Raw genomic sequence first — 24634 nt, forward strand, 5'->3', positions numbered from 1 at the left:
CATCAACAATACAATGATACATTAGCGTTCTTGTAAACTATGTTGAGCTGATGTCCATGCATTCAATTGCTACAGCAAAGAGAGCCAAGTCTTCCTCATGAGTCCAGTTCCTTGATGTTAGCTTTCAATAGTCCAAGTAGACAAGGCATTTGCTGATTCAGGTAGTACACTTATCAAATATGGAATATCAACAAGAAAGAATAACCAAGAAAAGGAAAATAAATTAAAAGGAAACAAATAATCAAACTTTGCAAAGTATCCTCTAAGTCATGTTTGGATCTTATGATATTAACGCCCTTTGGCGGAAGGCAACTACCTGAGAGGTTAATGATGGTCTGGCACACTCTGTCTTTTATGTGGGGGATCTTGTGTAGGAAATCACACCTCTAATCTGCTTATCAGTGGAGATGGCCCCTATATGATTGTATCCACTTGCTCTTAAGTATGGGGGATGTGAGAGGTATATATAATGGGCAAAGCGGTTGGTCTCAGAAGCGATTCCTGCCATATAAACCTGGCATTTAAAAAGGTATCCATTTTATTGCGGCAAAGGTGACCATATTTTTCCAGGGAAAACTTATCCTCTACTTCATCTAACCACATTGCTTTAGTAAGAGTTATGGGGTTTTTCCAATGACGTGCTACCAATTTCCTCACACTATTGAGGCCTATCTGTAAAATTAGTAATTTTAGGCGACATGTCAGTTTAGGCAAGTCATTTAATAAGGCTATATTTGGGCTCAATGCGAATTTAGCTGAAATGCACTGTTTGTAATGTAATTCTAAAGCCTTCCATAGAGGGCGAACTATATTGCAGTGCCACCACATGTGTATCAAGCCACCATGTTCTCCGCACCCTCGCCAACACATGTCAGACATGTTTGGATATATGCTGTTCAACCTCGACGGAGTTAAGTACCATTGGAGGAGAATTTTTAAATTTAGTTCTAGTATCTCAGGGGACGTCGAAAATTTTTTGATTGATCTAAATATATTGTCCCATTTGTCTTGCTCTATGTGTTCTGCTAGGTCTAGGTTCCACTTTGTAGTGTATGGTGGGAGGGTTTTGTGAAGGTTGTTTACGAGATATAGAAAGTGTTCCCTTTGGTATTATTCCGTTATGGCATAGTTTTTCAAATGCGGTAAGTTTTCTCAGGAGGTCTATTTTGAATGGAGATGTGTGAATGTAATGGTGTAGTTGGGTATACTTCAACCAGTTGGTAAATCTACCATCAGCTATGTTAACTAGTTTATCTCTTTCCAAAAGCTTGCCCGCTTCTATGAAGTTGAATAGTGGAAATTTGTAATCCCATTCAGTTAGCCTTTTGAATCCTTTGTCTAGGCCGCCTACCATTTTCATGTTTAATGCGATTGGAAATAGGGGGGATCTATTGGTGGAGATGTGTGGCCTAGTAGCAATTATGTGGTCCCAATTTTTAAATAACTGTTTATGTATATTAAGGTGTCGGCATTGAGGGGGTCTAAGGTCGTTTGGTACTCAGCAAAGTGCATGCACCAGAGGTGCTTTAAGTATGTGTGAATCTAGTGTTACCCATGCTTTGCATTACTGCTTCCTGTGCCAGTCCAACACCCTCTGTAATGTCATTGCTTGGTAATACTCCTCAATTTTGGGTAGGCCTAGCCCTCCTTTTATGGTCGGTAACAACTGTACCTTTGCGTGTTTCTCGTATCATTGATTTAAGTTTATTAAAGAATCTGTTATTATGTGAATTGGGGGCATATACATTAATTAATGTGATTTGTCTGTTGTTTATGAGGCCTTCTATAATAAGGATTCCACCTTCCTTGTCTGATGTGGTGTGAAGCAGTTTAAAGGGCAGAGAATGATGGAGGAGGATTACCACCCCCTTTTTTTTCTTTTCATGAGCGTTAAAGAATCCTAATGGGAAAGTTTTATTAGAAAATTTGGGCTCGTTTGCTCTAGGAAAATGTGTTTCCTGACCAAACACTACTGAACTTTTCTGTTTAGCAAACCAGTGTAAGGCCACGGATCTCTTTGAGGGTGAATTTAGACCCTTGGTATTTTGCGAGGTTATTAATATTGGTCTAGGAGTCATGTCAATACCACGTTTTAAGCTTTGTCGATGGGTTTGTTGCATATTTCTTACCATATAGCGGTACTATATTCTCCTGATGGGACCTACCAATGTTGTGTGTTATAAAAGGCCACTAAGAGCAGAGATGTGTGCCAGTGTTGCCATCTATAAGACATGTAAACCAGTAAGTTGATCCAAACCTTGCAAGAACACTGTAACAAAACAATAAACACTCATATAAACAATAAAATAAGTAACAAACAACTTTAACTAACATTGAAAAATAGAATACTATTCTCAGGATTGGGAGTATTGGTCCGTCTCCTGACAGCAAGATGGGGGGGGGAAGTAGCAGTAATAGAATACCGCTATCATTCCCAGAGAAAGGCTTGAATGAAATTCTTATTAAGGGGACTTCCAGTCTATATGGGAGAATCCTCTACATGAGTGAGCATATTTAGTAATCAAAAGTGAGGGAGATTAGAACAATGGTTTCCTTCTTCTTTAATTATATAGAAGGGTGTCTTAGTACTCAGTGTCCTTAAAGCAAAGGATACCCCAGAAAAGGGTGGTAAGACCTCTCTAAATAGTGATCCCGGGTAGGTGTTCCTGATTCCTAGCAGGTTGGTATTGCTTCTCATGGTGGGTCTGTAGTAGGAGCATGGGGATGGCAGGACACGGTGGAAGCTGTTTTGCGTTTCCTATTTACTGTGGTCCACCTGTGCTGTTGGGGTTTTGAAAGTGGGAGATCTGTTGTCTGGTTATCTTCTACTTGTTCAGCAGCCTGAGAGATTTGTTTCGGCAAAGGAATGTTTAACTGTGAGCAAAAGAGGTTCAGGTCTTCCAAATCTTTATATATGATTTCTTTTTTGTCTTTGACAACTTTGATTGCAAAGGGAAACCCCTAGCGGTAGGGAATGTTGTGTTCTTGCAGGTGCATGGTAAGAAATCTAACATCTCTCCGCCTAGAGAGGGTTATTGGACTAAGATCCGCAAAGATTTGTATTGTGTCATCATCCTTATGAATTGGTGCTTTCTTTCTAGCTGCAGCCAGCAGCTTTTCTTTGTCTTTGAAGTTATGGCAGCGGAGTATGATGTCCCTCGGTGGTGCTTTGACTGGGGAATTTAGATTTAAGTGCCCTGTGCATTCTATCTAGGGATATATTAGCAGCCTCTCCGTTGTCTAGTAGGAAGCAAAAGAGATCCTGCAAATATTGTGGTAGTGCAGCGGCTAGTATATTTTCAGAAATTCCTCTGATCCTTAAGTTTTGGCGCCTGCCGCGGTTGTCTAGATATTCTATTTGCATCTGCATTTGTCTTATTTCTCTGGTCTGGTGCTGGAGTTGCATGCTATGTAAATTAATTGGTTCAAAAATCTATTCTGCATGCTCCTCCAGTTGCAGCACCCTATTCCCTAAATCTGTAATGTCTCTTTTAACTTCTGTTAAGCTTTCTTTTATGAGTTGGCTGACCTGATTCATGAAGGATGCAAAATTCTCTTTTGTTGGAAAGGATTTCAAGTCTGCTCTTGTTATGGGGAGATTAGGATCTGATTGTGCAATATCAGTTTCCTCTTCCTGCATGCTGCTACTTGAGTGTGGAGAACCGGGTGAAATAGAAGCACTTGCATCTACTGTTTTAAAGTAGGAGTTTAGTTTAGTGGAGGTTGTTTAGGCTAATTTGTTAGCCTTATCCCCTTTAGGGGGACGTTTAGAAGCCATCAATACGTATTTATCAGATAATCCAAGAGGGCAAGAAGTGCAGATAACTATTAATCTTTATACTTGTTATTTGCGCAAATTAGTTCAAACCAGTTAAGGGCCTGCTTGCGAGTTTAGGAGAGGGTTAATCCAGGTATACTAGGCCGTTCAGTCACAGTTGGATCAGTGTAGGGAGATCCTAATGGTGTTTTCTAGGCACAGACTGTTACTGTTTATTCCCAATACAGACTCCTATATGCCCTGCTCCCTTCCCCCAAGCTGGTGTCTGTTAGCGTTGCCGCCTGAAATAATCTTAATGTGCTTACCACACCACCCGGTCGTTCCATTGCACGGGTCGTATCCTTAGGGCCTGTTGTCACAGGAGTAGCCGTTCTGCTAAGCAGGTACTGGAATAGCCCGCCGGTTCAGCAGCACTCACTGATTGTTGCTCTACGCACTTATCAGGGGCTTCGCTCGTAGCGGGTGTTTGTGATGTTACTGACTCTTTGCTTGAATCTCCGCTCCATTGATTTTAGTGCCTTTATCACAGGCCTTTCTTACAACTCCGGGAGTGCTGCGGTCTCTTAGAGCCAAGATGCACCTCCTTGTCCGTTCTTGTGTAGTTATGGAGAGCTAGCAGGTCATTTTTGAAAGCAATTAGCCATCAAGTCATATACAGGGAGTGCAGAATTATTAGGCAAGTTGTATTTTTGAGGATTAATTTTATTATTGAACAACAACCATGTTCTCAATGAACCCAAAAAACTCATTGATATCAAAGCTGAATATTTTTGGAAGTAGTTTTTAGTTTATTTTTAGTTTTAGCTATTTTAGGGGGATATCTGTGTGAGCAGGTGACTATTACTGTGCATAATTATTAGGCAACTTAACAAAAAACAAATATATACCCATTTCAATTATTTATTTTTACCAGTGAAACCAATATAACATCTCAACATTCACAAATATACATTTCTGACATTCAAAAACAAAACAAAAACAAATCAGTGACCAATATAGCCACCTTTCTTTGCAAGGACACTCAAAAGCCTGCCATCCATGGATTCTGTCAGTGTTTTGATCTGTTCACCATCAACATTGCGTGCAGCAGCAACCACAGCCTCCCAGACACTGTTCAGAGAGGTGTACTGTTTTCCCTCCTTGTAAATCTCACATTTGATGATGGACCACAGGTTCTCAATGGGGTTCAGATCATGTGAACAAGGAGGCCATGTCATTAGATTTTCTTCTTTTATACCCTTTCTTGCCAGCCACGCTGTGGAGTACTTGGACGTGTGTGATGGAGCATTGTCCTGCATGAAAATCATGTTTTTCTTGAAGGATGCAGACTTCTTCTTGTACCACTGCTTGAAGAAGGTGTCTTCCAGAAACTGGCAGTAGGACTGGGAGTTGAGCTTGACTCCATCCTCAACCCGAAAAGGTCCCACAAGCTCATCTTTGATGATACCAGCCCAAACCAGTACTCCACCTCCACCTTGCTAGCGTCTGAGTCGGACTGGATCTCTCTGCCCTTTACCAATCCAGCCACGGGCCCATCCATCTGGCCCATCAAGACTCACTCTCATTTCATCAGTCCATAAAACCTTAGAAAAATCAGTCTTGAGATATTTCTTGGCCCAGTCTTGACGTTTCAGCTTGTGTGTCTTGTTCAGTGGTGGTCGTCTTTCAGCCTTTCTTACCTTGGCCATGTCTCTGAGTATTGCACACCTTGTGCTTTTGGGCACTCCAGTGATGTTGCAGCTCTGAAATATGGCCAAACTGGTGGCAAGTGGCATCTTGGCAGCTGCACGCTTGACTTTTCTCAGTTCATGGGCAGTTATTTTGCGCCTTTGTTTTTCCACACGCTTCTTGCGACCCTGTTGACTATTTTGAATGAAACGCTTGATTGTTCGATGATCGCGCTTCAGAAGCTTTGCAATTTTAAGAGTGCTGCATCCCTCTGCAAGATATCTCACTATTTTTTACTTTTCTGAGCCTGTCAAGTCCTTCTTTTGACCCATTTTGCCAAAGGAAAGGAAGTTGCCTAATAATTATGCACACCTGATATAGGGTGTTGATGTCATTAGACCACACCCCTTCTCATTACAGAGATGCACATCACCTAATATGCTTAATTGGTAGTAGGCTTTCGAGCCTATACAGCTTGGAGTAAGACAACATGCATAAAGAGGATGATGTGGTCAAAATACTCATTTGCCTAATAATTCTGCACTCCCTGTATATTCATGATCTCCGGTAGTTGATCCACTCATGGGTGATGTGCTGGCTAACTATTCATTTTATCATCCCTTCATTTGGACTTTCAAGGGGAAAGCCTCACAGAGTTTCACAATTTTGCAACCATGCTGGTTCCCGGCTGGCTCCGCCCCCCCCCCCAAGTTCCTGAAATTTAATACTTTGACAGTGAGGGTGGAAATGTGAATGAAAACTCCATAGCTGTGTGTAGTTGTTTGCAAGTTTTGTGTCAGGTGTGCTAGCTGGTGGCGCTGGTTCAGCTTAGTGCAAACTTGTATCAGTCGTTGGTGTCTTCCTTTCTTTCCTCGGTTGTATAACTCTAGGTGCAAAATAGTGGTGCTGAAATATCAGGCAATACACCATACAAAGGTGAATATCTACTCACAGTGTATATTGCAGGTTACCGGCTCCTTCCCAATATGAAAAGACAATATCACAGATTCAGTAAAAAAGTGTGTCTTTATTTGGCTCTTAAATACCTCTTTATTGGGACCCTTTATGTGACTTGGGTAAAATATTGAGGGGTTTTTAAATTTACTTCTTAGACTATCTAGAGGTTGTATATATTGTACAGATGGCTGTTTGGCAAATAATCTTTTTACCGTTAAATTTCTCACAAATTTTTGTGCATCTACAAAGAGTTGAAAAGAATTAACTTTTTGTGTGGGGATAAATTTTAGTCCCCTGGATAAAACTGATTTTTCATTGTCACTTATGGTTTTGGATGAAAGATTAAAGATCCCCTGTGTTACTGTCTCCTCTTTCTTTGATTTCCCTCTTCCTCCTCTATTTCCTCTATGTTTGGAGTTCTTCCCCTCTTTTTCTGAGGATGATCTATCCTGATTGGTGAATATTTGTTTTGATGTGTCCAATTTTCCATGTGTGAATGTTTCTCTCTCTCCCCATATGATCCTCTTTCTGGTATGTGTAATGATGAGGGGGTCTTGAAAAACTTTCCCTCATTTCTGTTTTGTGTTTCTCTTTTGTTTCTCCCTTCATAAAAGGAGATTGTGGTCTTTCATATTCTTGGTGATGTGCACGTGGTGTTTTTGGTGTATAGTGATAATTATGTGTATCTTTTTGATAATATTCTTTTTGTTTTTTATATTGATTTTGAGCATTGTGTGGAGAATCGTAGTTCCTGTGATCATTTCTTTGTGTGTATTCTCTGTGTTGTGACCTGTGTCTTTGATTTCTTTCATTGCAAATAAAATATTCATTTACCAGTTCTCTATTGTGCGATCTTGGTCTCTGATTTCTTTCTTGATGTGTGTACTGATTTCTACTAGTGTCCGTGCTATAATTTCTGTGCATGTGACCGTGATTTAGATCTTTTCTATCTCTAGAATATTCATTACTGTGATATACATTTTTTCTGTTATGATGTGATTAATTATTACCATTATTGGTTTTTGTTCTCCCCCTTTCATCAAGTGATTTGTTTTGCTGTATAGGATTTTTTTGTACATATTGTGTCCCATCTTGAAAGTCTTCATTATCTCTCATATATTTTTGATGTTTTTTGTCACCTATTGTTTTATCAAATTCTTTTTCTTTTTCTTTAATGTATTCAAACTTATCTTTACATTTCTTGTTATCTAAATAACCACTGAGTTCTTGTTCTAATGTATTAATTTCTTTCTCTAGAGATTTCAATTGTAAGTCTTGCATCTCATATAGTAAGCTGACTAATTCTAGAGAACATTTGTGTAAAGCTGCGTTCCATTTTTGCAAAAAAATATCATCCTCTAATCCAAATGCTGGAATTTTAAATACTCTAAGTCCTCTAGGTACAATACTTTCATTAAGGTATCTACTTAAAAAGTCTATAATTTTTAAATTACAAAAACTATACACAAAAGAAGCCAAAAAATGGTGGGAAGTAACATTTTAGTAGATACCTTAATGAAAGTATTGTACCTAGAGGACTTAGAGTATTTAAAATTCCAGCATTTGGATTAGAGGATGATATTTTTTTTGCAAAAAATGGAACGCAGCTTTACACAAATGTTCTCTAGAATTAGTCAGCTTACTATATGAGATGCAAGACTTACAATTGAAATCTCTAGAGAAAGAAATTAATACATTAGAACAAGAACTCAGTGGTTATTTAGATAACAAGAAATGTAAAGATAAGTTTGAATACATTAAAGAAAAAGAAAAAGAATTTGATAAAACAATAGGTGACAAAAAACATCAAAAATATATGAGAGATAATGAAGACTTTCAAGGTGGGACACAATATGTACAAAAAAATCCTATACAGCAAAACAAATAACTTGATGAAAGGGGGAGAACAAAAACCAATAATGGTAATAATTATGCACATCACAATAGAAAAAAATGTATATCACAGTAATGAATATTCTAGAGATAGAAAAGATCTAAATCACGGTCACATGCACAGAAATTATAGCACAGACACTAGTAGAAATCAGTACACATATCTAAATAGAAATCAGAGACCAAGATCGCACAATAGAGAACTGGTAAATGAAAATTTTATTTGCAATGAAAGAAATCAAAGACACAGGTCACAACACAGAGAATACACACAAAGAAATGATCACAGGAACTACGATTCTCCACACAATGCTCAAAATCAATATAAAAAACAAAAAGATTATTATCAAAAAGATATACATAATTATCACTATACACCAAAAACACCACGTGCACATCACCAAGAATATAAAAGACCACAATCTCCTTTTATGAAGGGAGAAACAAAAGAGAAATACAAAACAGAAATGAGGGAAAGTTTTTCAAGACCCCCTCATCATTACACATACCAGAAAGAGGATCATATGGGAGAGAGAGAGAAACATTCACACGGGGAAAATTGGACACATCAAAACAAATATTCACCAATCAGGATAGATCATCCTCAGAAAAAGAGGGGAAGAACTCCAAACATAGAGGAAATAGAGGAGGAAGAGGGAAATCAAAGAAAGAGGAGACAGTAACACAGGGGATCTTTAATCTGTCATCCAAAACCATAAGTGACAATGAAAAATCAGTTTTATCCAGGGGACTAAAATTTATCCCCACACAAAAAGTTAATTCTTTTCAACTCTTTGTAGATGCACAAAAATTTGTGAGAAATTTAACGGTAAAAAGATTCTTTGCCAAACAGCCATCTGTACAATATATACCACCTCAAGATAGTCTAAGAAGTAAATTTAAAAACCCCTCAAGATTTTACTCAAGTCACATAAAGGGTCCCAATATAGAGGTATTTAAGAGCCAAATAAAGACACACTATTTTACTGAATCTGTGATATTGTCTTTTCATATTGGGAAGGAGCCGGTAACCTGCAATATACATTGTGAGTAGATATTCACCTTTGTATGGTGTATTGCCTGATATTTCAGCACCACTATTTTGCACCTAGAGTTATACAACCGAGGAAAGAAAGGAAGACACCAATGACTGATACAAGTTTGCACTAAGCTGAACCAGCGCCTCCAGCTAGCACACCTGATCTATTCACACAGACCTTGGGAGAGACTGTGGGACGGCTGCGGTTCACCAGAAGGGGAAAGTTTTGTGTAACTTCATTAAAGGGACATGAAACCCAAAATGTTTCTTTCATTATTCAGATAGAGAATACAATTTTTAAAAAGTTTCCAATTTACTTGTATTGTCAAATCTGCTTCGTTCATGTTATTCTTTGTTGAAGAAATACCAAGGTAGGTAGTAAGAGGGCGGAATCAAGGAGCAATCACGCACGCATACGCACTACCTGTGTTCCTGTGTGCGCTGCGATTAGGATCAGTTCCCTACACGTGGCTGTACCTTTGGTATGGGGCCTAATGCCTGGTGCCTGCTGAGGCAGGAGAATAATCCGACCGGACACCTACTGACCCACTCTACCTTTGAAGTGCCTTCGACTCGCACTGACTACGCTGACACCCCCATGGTACAAGGGGAAGACTCGCTCTTTGGGCTCTTTTCAAAGTCTGGATGCCTGAAGTTACAACAGGGTTTATGAGTCTGAAGGAGGAAGTAAGCCCTGTGGTTAGGTATTTAAGTCTGGGAGTCTGAGGTGTATGTTGGGCATGCTGATTTTGGCTTTTACTCTTTGAATTTATATTTATATTCTGTAGCCACGCATTTGTTGTTGTCACCCTAGCCCCAGTGAAGACACCAATCCAGGTGAAGTTCTAATTTCTTGTCACTTTGAAAAACCCTGTTATTTGGTATGGAAAACCATTTAGACTAAAGAGGCCTTTGCCTACGCTTTTGCAAGGAATTTACTAACCTAGCCTGTGTCTGTGAGAGGTTTTTTTGTCTGCTGTTTCTCACTCTGCTTAAAATTTAAATATTCCTCTCAGGGTATCATACGTGTCAAAATCTGCTTGGTTTAATCCCAGTGAACACATTAAATTACACACAGCACTCGCAATGTCTGGCTTGATTTTCTTTCTAGTGACTTTTATGTATGCTTGGTAAACCAATCTGAGTGTAGGAGTTCTTATCTCTGTTTTTTCATCTTGGATTTGTTACCTCAGTGAAGATACCCATACACTTAAAGTGACTTTACATCTGTTGGGCTTGTTTTGAGTGAAAATACCTAATTGGAAAATCTTCTTTATCTCTCCTGCTGGAAAATTTTACTTCACCGGTGACTTTCATACATGCTTGGTAAAGGAGTCTGGGTGTGATACTTGCAATAGTTTCTGCTGTCTGGTGTATACAAGTATGGTTTGTCCAAGTGCCTATATTTACCTCTTCATTCCTGGCTTGTCACCCCAGTGAAGAAACCAACTAATTTGTGGTAACTCACACCTGCTTGGCTTAATCCCGGTGAAGAGTTTAATCTATACTTCAATAAGAATTTACACAGGAGAATGTGTGTACTCTTAACTTGAAAACTCCATTCCATCTGTGATTCCTATATATATTTGCTGTTTTAGTGGGTTCAAGAGCCACACTGACTGCTGCTTTGTATCATTCATAGGAAAGAAAGATTTTTTGCATTTTTGCATAAATTCTTTTTTTTTTAGAAGCTATATAAATCTCTATATTTGTATTTCAATATCTGGCCTTAATTCCTGTGTAGATATTCCTTATTTGTTGGATATCTGCTATCTGGTTTATTTATTTTGTATATTGGTGAATCTCATTTCCTGATTGTGAAAATATCTCTTGCTGTATATGTTTTGCATGTTATTTTAGATACACAAGCTACGTTGGCTGTTACTGTTGATTTCATATAAGATTAGAAGATTCTTGCAGAATCTTTAGTGACCCTATTACTTTTTCTACAACCTATAAGTCTACTTAGGTAGAGAATTGAGTAAATTTTTGAGATATGCATAACAATGTGAAATTTGTAGTTTATTTAAGCTAGGCTTTCTTGATAGAATTAATATTTATTAAACTCAGAAGCATATCCTAGTTTTGCTTCCCAGTAGTAGTTATTAAATCAAACAGTGTCTTTTTCCATATTAATTGATCTTACATATGAAGGGTCTTATCACTCTTTGTTATTTAAATTATTTTATATGGAGAAATGTCTTTCCCCTACTTTGCTGGCTAGAGCAAAATCTCCATTAATGGCTACTAAAAGAGAAAAGAAAAACAATCTGCAGAGACCTAAGTTGAAGTACACTCTGATACTACTTTATCTACATCGAATAACCCTTTACTTAGACAACTGTTAGTAAAATATATTATTGAATCTTTATTAGCTTACTTTGATTCTCTAAAGACAGAATTTAAATCGGAGATATTCTCTCTGAGACAGGAGGTTAGAGAATATACTAGTCGAGTATCAGAATTAGAACAACGGGTGTCTGACCTGGAAGATATTAAAGTCTTACAGAAAACTCAACTGACAGATAATCATACGTTGACTCTAAAATTGCAAACAAAATTAGAAGACCTTGAGAACTGTAGTAGAAGGAATAATATCAGGTTAGTTGGAATCCCTGAATCAAATGATTATGAAGATAAGCTTAAAGTCTCTGATGGGAACACAATATTTTTTTTTGATAATGCAACAGAAGCTAAACAGTTCTTTAAATCTAAAAGAGAATCATGTTAATTGCCTTCAGACTTGTTTCAATTAACCAATAGAAGCTTTGTACTTATTTTAAATAGGTTTCACAGGCAAGGTTCCAACAAGCTATGATTACGGCGATAGCCGAAACGCGTAAGCTGGAACACTGCCTTTGACATACCATGCTGTATGAATATTGAGATGTGTATATACATTTTATTGCAATTGCTGCAAATTGCTTGTAAGCAAAATAAAAGCTAAGTTTTATCTTCACCACTACGATTGTCTGGTGCTCCTATTATTTGCTCTATTGGATTTGTTCCAATGGGGCTCAACTGGGTTTTTGTTTTCTTGTGTGTTTTTTTTTTCTCTTCCCCTCTTGCTCTCTTTTTGGCATATTCCATGGCTCTATAAACTAAGAGATGGATAAAAATAGGAAACTTATTACATCATCTTGGAACATAGGGGGTATTACTTCCCCCCTTAAAAGGAAGGCCATTCTTCGTCACACTGACACACAATGACACACTGATATAGCTTTACTTCAGGAAACTCACCTATCATTAGAAGAAGGATTGAAACTTAAGACTCATTGGGTAGGTGAGATTATGGTCTCTCCTTCACTAGTAAGGAAAACAGGTGTGGCTATTTTTCTTGGAAAACTTTTTAAATACGAGATTGTTGATTCGTATATTGACCCTGAGGGGAGAATTATTACATTAAAAATAAAAACTATAAATGGTTTACTTACTTTATGTAACATATATGCACCCAATGATTTTAATTTATTATTTTGGAATCTCCTACGAACCAGGATATTAAAAATAGTGGAGGGCCATCTTATTTTAGGAGGAGATTTCAATATGCCTTAGATAGGGTTTAGACAGGGCAAAAACTGCTCTAAGACCAATAGAGACAAACAAGAGAATAAAAAAACTTTTCTGTAACCTGGGGGTTAGAGATGTTTGGAGGAAACAAAACCCTGACATTAAAAATTATACATGTATGTCAAAAAAATATAATTCTCTCTCCAGGATAGATATATTTCTTATTAGTAATAGTTTAATAAACACGGGAGTTAATACATTAATTTCTCCCTTCTGCCTTTCGGATCATACACCTATTATATTGGAAGTTTCTCTTTTTTCATTTAATTATATTTTTTTCCGTTTACATTTTCTTACCTATCTGTTCAATGATCTTAAATTCAGAAATTATCTTGTTAAAAAATGGGAGGATTATTGCCTTTTCAATCAAGCACATATAGATAATTCTGAGCTGTTCTGGCAGACTGCCAAGGTAGTCCTGACCGGTGATAACACTTCTTATATGATCAATATGAAGAGGCTTAGGAAGAGAGAAAAAGAAACCATAAATCATTTGGTTAATACATACAATGCTTATCTTTTAAATTCCTCCAATGAAAATTTTGTCAAATACCTGAATGCTAAAAAAGAACGAGATACTTTACTTCTTCACTCTACAACGTTGACTGAGTTAAAAATGCAGGCTAAATATTACAGATACGGTAACAAGACGGGCAAACTTTTGGCCAGGATAATTAAAAATTCTTCTAGCTCTCAAAGTATTGAAGCGATTCAAGTAAATGGTAATATTTAAAAAGACTCTAAATAGATCTTATCATATTTTACTTCTTATTAATTGGATCTGTATTCATATAAAGAGCCTAATTTAGATTACAAAGCAGAATTTTGGGATAGTATTTTGGTGCTGAGATGTCCAGAACATTTACTAACTTTGATGCCCCTATTACTGATAATTTTAATTGTGCATAGCATAGACTCTATAACTTTACACAAAACCCCAGGACCAGATCTATTCCCCAATGAATTCTATAAAATGTTGAAATCTAATATTATCCCCTATATAAAAAAACATGTTCAATTAGGATTTCATAAATAAATCACCATGTTCGGACGCTTTCTCTGCATCTTGGACCACCTTGATCCTAAAGAAAGGCAAAGATTATTTGTAAATGGGTTTCTACAGACCAATAGTCTTATTAAATTCTGATTATAAAATTTAAACTACTATTTTTGCTAATAGACTGCAGAGCCCTTTAAGATTAGAGAATTATTATAGATTATTTTCTGTCAAAAGAAACTATGTCTACTGCATCATTCAAAATGTATGAGGACATGGCTGTAGTGTCACTGGATGCAGAGAAGGTGTTCGACTCGGTGCAACATGATCATATCATTTTTTGCAGAAATTTGGTGTACACGGGCTCTTTTTCCACTTTGTAAAGAATATTTATAACACTTCTAAAACAGCTTTGTTAATTAATGGCCAACTCACAGAGAACATACACTCTAAAAAATACTCTCTAAGGTTAAAGAAGACCTGCTCCACTGGCATAATTTGCCATTAAACATTTCAGGAAGAGTTGCTCTGTTTAAAATTATCTCTTTTCCTAAAATTCTTTATGTAATTCAGAATATTCCTATAATTCTATTAAAAAAAAAAAAAATCTCTATAACTTCTTACTCATCATTATCATACTTTATATGGCAAGGAAAAAATTCTAGAATTGCTTTGAAAAGATTATTCTTGGGAAAATAACATGGTGGTTTGGCGCTTCCCAACCTGGAACTATATAGCTTCATTTCTTTGGTGAAATTTGTTGTAGGTTGGCTTGGGGCTTCAAACTACTTCTCCCTGTTAGAACTTGAAGAAAATGTATTATATCCATATTCCCCTATAGCCATTCTCCATTGTAATTTTAAAACCATTCCTAGATAAGTCAAAAACCTAACTTCGATATATTATTTACTGCTTGCTTGGCAGAAGATCAGTATCTTTTAGATAAGACATTATATTTCTAATATTATTACCCTATACGGGTGGAACTGGGCAACATTAGACTCCTGTATTAAATTAGTTCAACATGGCTTCTTCTCTATCTCTCCCTGGTACAGATTGTTAGCGGGACATAGAGGAGAAGATAATTTAACTTACATTTTCAATAAATGGCAACCTTTACTTGCAAATCTTCATACTCATGATATAAAGTATTCTATTAACATGGTACGTGAAACCACATTATCAGCTTCCTGGAGAGAATCACATTTTTAACTTTTATATATGACATATTATACTCCGCATAAGGGATATAAGTGGTATAATATAGATTTTAATAAATGCCCCAAATGTCAATTATTAGGAGCTGATTTAACTCATATGTTATGGGATTGTCCGAAAATAAAGCAACTGTGGCTAAAGGTAGAATATTGGATTAACACGGTCCTAAAAATATCTCCTTTTACTTTTTCCAAGCATAATATAGTCCTTCTCTTTCCTTACAATATCGTCCTGTCCAATAATAAACTTATCAACTCTTTCATTTTGTGCAAAAGAAGCCTCATCTTCCATAAGTGGAAAGATTAGGAAATACCTACATTCACAGAAATTATGAGTTTTATTAAAAAGCAATGCATAATTGAACAGAGAGATACAGATACCAATGTAGAATCACAAGTGCGGTCTTTTTTTGGGGAAATGGTCAATCTTCATTAAATCACTTTCTAAGGAAGAACAGGATATTATGATATTTCCATTTAGAAATACAGACTTAGGCATGTATTTATCAAGCCGTCAACTGCAAATATGGTGGAATTTCGCAGCATATTTGTGGCAAGCCTGATTCACCTTAGTTATCAAACCCAAACCATCAAAAGTAGAATTTAGTGACGTAACATACGACCCGCCGGACTCAGTCCGACACAGATCGATGCTTACGTCACTACAGATGTTCTGAACGCAAGTACGGCACAATCTGACTACTTTTGGAAGTTATCAAATTCCTACTAGGTACGCTCAGCACTATTCTGGCCCAGCGTACCTGGTTTTCAATCCGCTGCCCTGGATGCTGCGGATGCCATAGGAATCAATGGGAGTCAGAAAGCAGCGAGAGCTAATGTTCGCTGCTGCCTGATATCCCATTGATTCCTATGGGAACGTGTACATTGTAGCTAGCTTAGGGTTTATTTTTATTTTACAGGCAACTTTGCATTTATTTTAACTAGGTAGAATAGTTATTAAATAGTTATTAACTAGTAGTTAAAATAAATACAAATATACCTGTAAAATAAAACCTAACCTAAGTTACAATTACACCTAACACTACACTATAATTAAATAAATTAAGTAAACTAAATACAATTAAAAACAATTATCTAAAGTATAAAAAAAGCAAACACTAAATTACAGAAAATAATAAAATAATTACAAGTTTTTTAAACTAATTAAACCTAATCTAATCCCTCTAATAAAATAAGAAAAGCCCCCCAAAATAATAAAAAGCCATACCCTATACTAAATTACGAATAACCCTTAAAAGGGCCTTTTGCAGGGCATTGTCCCAAAGTAATCAGCTCTTTTACCTGTAAAAAAAAGTACAATACCCCCCCTAACATTAAAACCCACCACCCACACACCCAACCCTACTCTAAATCTCACCCAATACCCCCTTAATAAAACCTAACACTAACCCCTTGAAGATCACCCTACCTTGAGACGTCTTCACCCAACCTGGCAGAAGTCCTCAATGAAGCCGGGGGCGAAGTGGTCCTCCAGACGGGCAGAAGTCTTCATCCAAGCCGGGAAGAAGAGGTCCTCCAGACGGGCAGAAGTCTTCATCCAGGCGGCATCTTCTATCTTCATCCGGCGAGGAGCGGGTCCATCTTCAAGACATCCGACGCGGAGCATCCTCTTCTAATGACATCCGACGACTGAATGACGGTTCCTTTAAATTATGTCATCCAAGATGGCGTCCCTTGAATTCCGATTGGCTGATAGAATTCTATCAGCCAATTGCAATTAAGGTAGGAAAAATCCTATTGACTGATGCAATCAGCCAATAGAATGCAAGCTCAATCCTATTGGCTGATTGCATCAGCCAATAGGATTTTTCCTACCTTAATTCCGATTGGCTGATTTCTATCAGCTAATCGGAATTCAAGGGACACCATCTTGGATGATGTCATTTAAAGGAACCGTCATTCAGTCGTCGGATGTCATTAAATTTATTTTGATTTATTTAAATTATATTTAAGTTAGGGGGTGTTAGGGTTAGTGTTAGACTTAGGTTTAGGGTTTAATACATTTAATATAGTGGCGGCGGTGTAGGGGGGACAGATTATGGGTTAATAAATATAATGTAGGTGGCGGCAGTGTAGGGAGGGCAGATTAGGGGTTAATAAATATAATGTAGGTGGCAGCGGTGTAAAGGGGGCAGATTAGGGGTTAATAAATATAATGTAGGTAGCGGTGGGCTCCGGGAGCGGCGGTTTAGGGGTTAAACACTTTATTTAGTTGCGGCGGGGTCCGGGAGCGGCGGTTTAGGGGTTATACACTTTGTTTAGTTGCGGCGGGGTCCGGGAGTGGCAGGATAGGGGTTAATAACTTTATGTAGGTGGCGGCGGTATAGGCGGTGGAAGATTAGGGGTTAATATGTATAATGTAGGTGGCGGTAGGCTCCGGGAGCGGCGGTTTAGGGGTTAATACATTTATTAGAGTTGCGGTGGGCTCCGGGAGCGGCGGTTTAGGGGTTAATAACTTTATTTAGGTGCGGCGGGGTCCGGTGGCAGCGGTATAGTGGGTAAATAGTGTAGTATAGTGTGGGTGTTTAGTGATAGGGTACCAAGAAAGCTGAGAAAAAGCCGAAGAGCTGCGAGATCGATGACTGTTAGTTAACAACAGTCCATTGCTCATCGCCCCATACTTGGTGCGTGGCTTTTTGACAGCTTTTTTGGTAACTTTGGAGAACGTATTCAGGTCTGCGGCCGCGATGTTAGGCAAGCGTATTGGTGCCGTTGAATGCAAGAAAGTCGATGGCTTGATAAGTAGATGCCTTAGTCTTACTTGGTCTATGGTAGGATTCATGGATGGTATATTAAGAAAGAGAGAGAGGGGAAATTTTCCATTTTCTTTCTTTTTTTTCTCTCTCTTTTTTTTCTCTCCTTCTTGAGGCTTTGGGGCCTATCTATCAAGCTCCGAATGGAGCTTGAAGGCCCGTGTTTCTGGCGAGTCTAAAGAGTCTTTAGACCGCTGCTCCATAACCCTGTCCGCCGGCTCTGATGAGGCGGACAGGAATCGCCGCAATTCAACCCGATCGAGTACGATCAAGTTGATTGACACCCCCCTGCTGGCAGCCGATTGGCCGCGAGTCTGCGGGGGCGGCGCTGCACCAGCAGCTCTTGTGAGCTGCTGGTGCAATGCTAAATATGGAGAGCGTATTGCTCTCCGCATTCAGCGAGGTCTGTTGGAGCTGATCCGCACTGTCGGATAAGGTCCGACAGACATTTGTTAAATAATAGTTTTCTAAAAGGAAATTCGGATAGAAAGTACAATTAATGTGTAAATCTGTAACACAGATTTTAAGGCATTATGAACTACTTATATTAACAGTTCTATAAGGCTGATTATAATATTCTGTGTATCCCTTTTCCCTTTTTTGCCTTCTGTACCCTGCCGATGTATAAATAAAAAAATAATTTAAAAAAAGTAGGTAGTGTGCACATGCCTGAAGCAGGAAATAGTGATAATGTATAATATTATAGCAAAACTGCTACAATAAAGTGCAGACACGTGCACACTCCTGAGTCTACATCCCTGCTTGTCAACAAAGGATAACAAGAAAACAAAGACAATTTGATAATAGAAGTAAATTGGAAAGTTTCTTAAAATTGTATGTTCTATCTGAATCATGAAAGAACATTTTTTTTTAGTTTTATGTCCCTTTAAGGTAACTGTTGCTGTGTGATATAGTGTATAGTGATGTGTTTGGGACAGAATGTGTGAAGTAGGTGCTGCAAATATATTAATTAACTTCTTACTTTCTTGCTATCATTTATCACCTTGTTCCCCTTTTCACATTTCATATCTCGTTTCCATTTTTTTTTTTATTAATAATTTATACTATTGTTTATATTCTGCCATATCTGCTATATGTTGTATTAGGATTCTAGGCATGTAGGCTTTGGGGCCATGCATGGAAAGACTGTTTCAGGTAGAGATAAAATAACATGCTTCACCTGAAATATTATTTAATTAGATAGGCAATTATGATTTCCTAAAGATAGATAGATAGATGATAGATAGATAGATAAATAGATAAAAAGATGGATTAATACTTTATATATATATATATATATATATATATATATATATATATATATATATATATATATATATATATATACACACTCTTGATTCAAAGTTAGCCACCCAGGGTGCTTCCAAGAGATTATTCAGAAATCACAAGTATCCATAGAGGGATTCACTTGCCAGGATTTTTAAATAAAGCCACTTTATTCAGTGGGAAGTTTCAGGGTTTCATCCCCTTCCTCAGACAGTGATAATTTGGTCACAATTTTTACTGTCTGAGGAAGGGGGTGAAACCCCTCGAAATGTTACACTGAATAAAGGTGGTTTTATTTAAAATTCCTGGCGAGTGCATCCCTCTATGGATACTTGTGTGTATATATATATATATACTTCCATGTGTGTCTGCACTCACAATGCAATAGGGACATCAACCAGGGTGCCAAGTCAGGTATATCAATAATCCATTATAGAAGAGGACTGCACTCACTGGATTTGGTATATAAAATAAAAAAATTTATTAAGGTGACGTTTCGGGGTACGCAGACCCCTTCCTCAGACCAGGCAACAGTGCAAATGAACAGTGTGCAATATAAAGCAACATAGCCCCTCCCATCAAACAATTAGTGAAATTGCGCCAAAACCTATGTAACCATGACAACAGGTGAATCACCTAATTAACATTATTCCTACCTTTACTAATGTGATAGTTAAAAACAGTATAATTGTGCAAACCATATAAGTGTATCTTAAAACTATTCTCAAACAATAAATGACATGACATATGAGTAGCACCTAAAACACTCAAGGTGCACACAAAGAAATAAAATGTCCCCCTACAATGTGATGTGTGACCTACTGAAATAGCTACCACAAAGAAACAACTTAACATCGATAAAGGCAGTCTATAGGAAACAGCGCTCAATAAAAAATAGTTGCAGGACCTAGGCAGTATATCAGCATTTAAACATTAGTGTATCAGTATCTCTCAGTAAAACATACTTCTCAGTAAACAAAGGACAAGTAGAGAACAAGGACAAGTAGAGAAAAAGGGCTCAATAAAAGATAGTTGCAGGACCTAGGCAGTATATCAGCATTTAAACATTAGCACATCAGTATCTCTCAGTAAAACATACTTCTCAGTAAACAAAGGACAAGTAGAGAACAAGGACAAGTAGAGAAAAAGGGCTCAATAAAAGATAGTTGCAGGACCTAGGCAGTATATCAGCATTTAAACATTAGTGCATCAGTATCTCTCAGTAAAACATACTTCTCAGTAAACAAAGGACAAGTAGAGAACAAGGACAAGTAGAGAAAAAGGGCTCAATAAAAGATAGTTGCAGGGGGGGCGTGTCCGGACGGCAGCCATTACAGACGGAAAAAAGTAGAGCTCTAAGAAATGCCAAGCTAACTTAACGAATGTTGAGGCGATAATTCAGGACTGCTCTATTTGCCTATTATATTCCGGTTTCTGAAGACCTTCTCTACCTAAATGAACTTTTATCTCAAGGCAAAACACTCTGGCTGATCTGTTCCGGACTGTACATTTCTAGGCCGCGGCCACTCAAGAAGCTTTCAACATCTCCCCCCCCCCCCCCCCCCCCCCCCGGCTTCCCGGGTAAAACAGAAGCATCTAAAGCTATTTCTATTTAGAACACTACGGGAGTTAGAGTCAGCTACTTCCAGACACCCTCTCATATATCGCTGTACCCTTTTGGGCCGTGGAAAAGGCATTATGAGGGAAGATCTAAGTGCGTTGATAACTCTCCTACAAGATTTTGATAAAGCGATGACTGCTAGTTACCTCCAGCTTATTTCTGACATCCGTGAATCAGTCAAGCTAGGAGCCGACACTACCCCCCTTACTATAGGCGAGGTGGCGTTGGGGACTCTTTCGCTGAGCGCACAAAGTGCTGATGATACAAAGCTTTCTGATAGTGCAATTTACCCTGCTTGGGGTAACACAGCACAATCTAACTGTTCCACGGTGGACCCGACTACGATTGTGGCGGCCGGATTAAAGGTGCAGAGATGTTTTGCACGGCGTCAGCTGAAGATTGGCAGAGGGCCATGTGCGGTGTCTATTGTTTCCAGGCCTCAGCATGCTGCACTCCCTCAGAGACAGAAGGCTCGATCGGACATAGCTGTGAAACCGGCGGTTGGAGTACCGCCCAGCCAAGTGTCACTTACCCCCAGATGCAAGCACAGACTTCTCCATTTTAAAAACTTCCAGCTCCGAGATGCTCCCGATGTTTTGATGAAAGGCCCCTCTCGGCTAAACTACCTCATACAAGGGACTAACAACTTCAACCAGACAGCCTTTTACCAGCAGTTCTCTCTTCAAGGTGTAGGCTAAACAACGAGTCATTACAGTGAACCATATGAAGGGTATACATAGTAACTCTATTAGGCAGCCCACTGACTTTATTTTGTTTTGTCTCTTACTGATCCTTATTATGTTCAAACCATTCCTGTGTCCTATTATTAAGAACATTACTAAGGCTAAACTTTTCTATAACTAAGACCATACGCCGATTTTAGCACCACTAACTTTCCACCTAGCTGGTTATGTCGGATATCAAATGATTAGAATATCTCCCTTAGATCTATTTGGTACTATATCTCAGTCTGTATATTAAGAGCTGATGAGGTTATAAAGTACAGCTTTAATTATTGTTCTTGTCATAGTGGTTGGCCAAGCTAGTTTATTCATAGTTCTAATATGTTATAGGACTCTTAGGACGGGGTCCAATCTTATCTCCTATAAGCAGCTCCTAATAGATCCCTCTACTAGGATAGTTCATATCATAGTTTTCTTAATGTCCTCTTTTATAAGGTGACCCTTCTGGTATTACACTAAATAACATCTATAATTACACAGCATAGCTCATAAGGGTCTAAACACGCAGGTCTTTTATATACATACAGGAGCCCCCTTAACAATGTGCTCTCCTAGATCAGAGGTAGGTTAGTATGCTCTGAGAGAAGACCCTCTGTACTGTGGCTTAATATACTACACGAAAGTAGCCTGGCTGGTTCTGCTGTCCCATATAGATTGTGATTAATTTAGCAACTGGATATTTTCGCTCTACTGTATGGCCTGCTTAGTACTTAATCCTAGCAATCACCTATTCATCCTCTGTTATTAAATTACCCACATTGCATATTCCCCCTTCTACCCATATACTCCTTAGACTGGTCATGCTAAAGCATAAATACTAATAGCTGACTCTTCTCCCTAGTTATGAACTACTACCCTCCCTATAACTCATGTGCTAAACTAAATATTCTAGCCCAATAACTAACTTTTTGAGCGGTGCTTACCCGCTGATTGTTATTGGCAATTTTGATCCTTTGTTGTGTTAATTGCTATACATTTACCTAGCTAGGTTTTGTAGCTCATAAGAGCCGTCCATCTGACTACTCTACTTAACCCATAAAGTCGACTTCTGATCTCTAACTATTCAGCCTATTATTCTATTGCATTTATAGTGCTATTGCTTCTATTCCCATCAAATAATTTAAGTATGCTATAATATTGTTATACAGACAAATTACCTGTATAAGCGGTGCTTACCCGCTGACAATTTCCTAATTCCCCCTTGCTTTTTATGAAACTCTTGACATTATGACCCTGACCTTAACAATGCGAAGCGTACAAGTGCAAATCAGTTCAGAATAAAATGGGTCTATATGGTAGCTACAGTGCTCTTTCAGAGTGCCTTTTTAACACTATAGCCTGGAATAATAGCTACCCATATTATCATATAAAAATACAAAATGAGGTTTTCAGATGTATCTTGGCATTCATTATATATATTTTATTGTTTGCCTGTTATATTGTTATTAGTTTTTTGTTGTCATTATGAAAAACCCTCAATAAAAAATTATTCAAAAAAAAAAAAAAAAGATAGTTGCAGGACCTAGGCAGTATATCAGCATTTACTGCATACTGTGTACCTCTCTAAGTACTATAAAAACAACAAAATACCAAGAGGTTTCAGAGTCAGAAATCAGCCTACCATTGGTAGAAACAACAAAAGTTTTTGCCTACGCTGGTGTCAAATCTTGAACAAGTGCTCAATGGACCTAATCCTTCTGGTCATTGAGGAATGTACTAACATCCTAGCAACTGTGAGAGAGGAGCTGACTGAATTTAACAATAACAAACTACATATCCTGAGGGATGACTCCAGTGAGGCTTGGATGGAGAAACTCAGTAAACAAGTAAACGACTATAAGAAGGAGCCTATGGCATTTAAAAATCAGAAAATAATCACGGTGGACAATGACTACAAAGACAAGAGGATATATTCCTGGCTATATGGTAGCAACCAACAGAGAGGCCCACGACGCCAAAGGCAAAATCGCTCTAGGTTCCTAAACACAGTGGACAGTAGTTCAGGATCCGATAACGAAGCTGGCTACCAAGAACAAAGACAGCTGGATCAAGCACCCACCACATCCAATACCCATTTTTTAGGGGTTACAACAAGATCAGCCAACACACGAGGCCGAGGCCGCACCCGAGGAGGGGGAACTATTGTGGCAAGAAGACCTCCATTACCACCAAGGTAATGAACCCAGACATTGTTTTTAATATCAGCAACAGGACACTCACAGAAGGAGAGATTTGCCTTCTCAATAAAGGCCTCACATTTATTCCAACCTTCAGCAATGATGACTTTGACACTTTTCTGGACATACACAGATTTCAGAGGAATCTAAAGCTCAAGGAACATTTTAGGGACTCAAACAGCACCCCAGAGATTAAAAGATTTAAACCTAAAAGCAAATTTGAGCCAAATACATGTGGAACAAGCATTAAAACCTTCACCAGGCTCATCTCAAATGATTCAGACAATGCTAAAATGGACAAACATCGCCCAAACCTCACAAAGGCAGAGAGAGTGGCTATAAAATCTCTAGCCTCTGATGCTGACATTGTCATACGTCCGGCCGACAAGGGTGGTGCCATTGTCATTATGGACTACGCCCAATATCACACTGAAGTCCTACGACAACTAAGTGACAACTTAGTGCACTCACCCCATTCACCCTATACTGTATACTCTGCCTAAAATCCATAAGGATCAGCTTAATCCCCCTGGCAGGCCAATTGTATCTGCCAGGGGCTCGCTGCTACAACCTTTGGCCCAGTATGTGGACGCCATCCTGCAACCTATTGTGAGATCTATGGATTCCTACATTAAAGACTCTGGTGACCTCATTAGGATTCTGAATTCTGTGGAAGGTATCACAAGTGAGGACATACTTGTGACAATGGACGTGAGGAGTCTATACACAGTGATCCCGCACAACGAGGGAATAGATGCTATTTCTACAGCACTTGACAGATACCCCTATGTGGGCCCTCCAATGACCTTTATTCTTGACATTCTTGACAAGTGTTTGAAACTTAACTATTTTCGTTTTGAGAACATCTTCTACCAGCAATTAACCGGAACGGCGATGGGATCTAACGTAG

Source organism: Bombina bombina, chromosome 4 (genome assembly GCF_027579735.1).
Source record: "Bombina bombina isolate aBomBom1 chromosome 4, aBomBom1.pri, whole genome shotgun sequence".
Classification (NCBI taxonomy): Eukaryota; Metazoa; Chordata; class Amphibia; order Anura; family Bombinatoridae; genus Bombina; species Bombina bombina.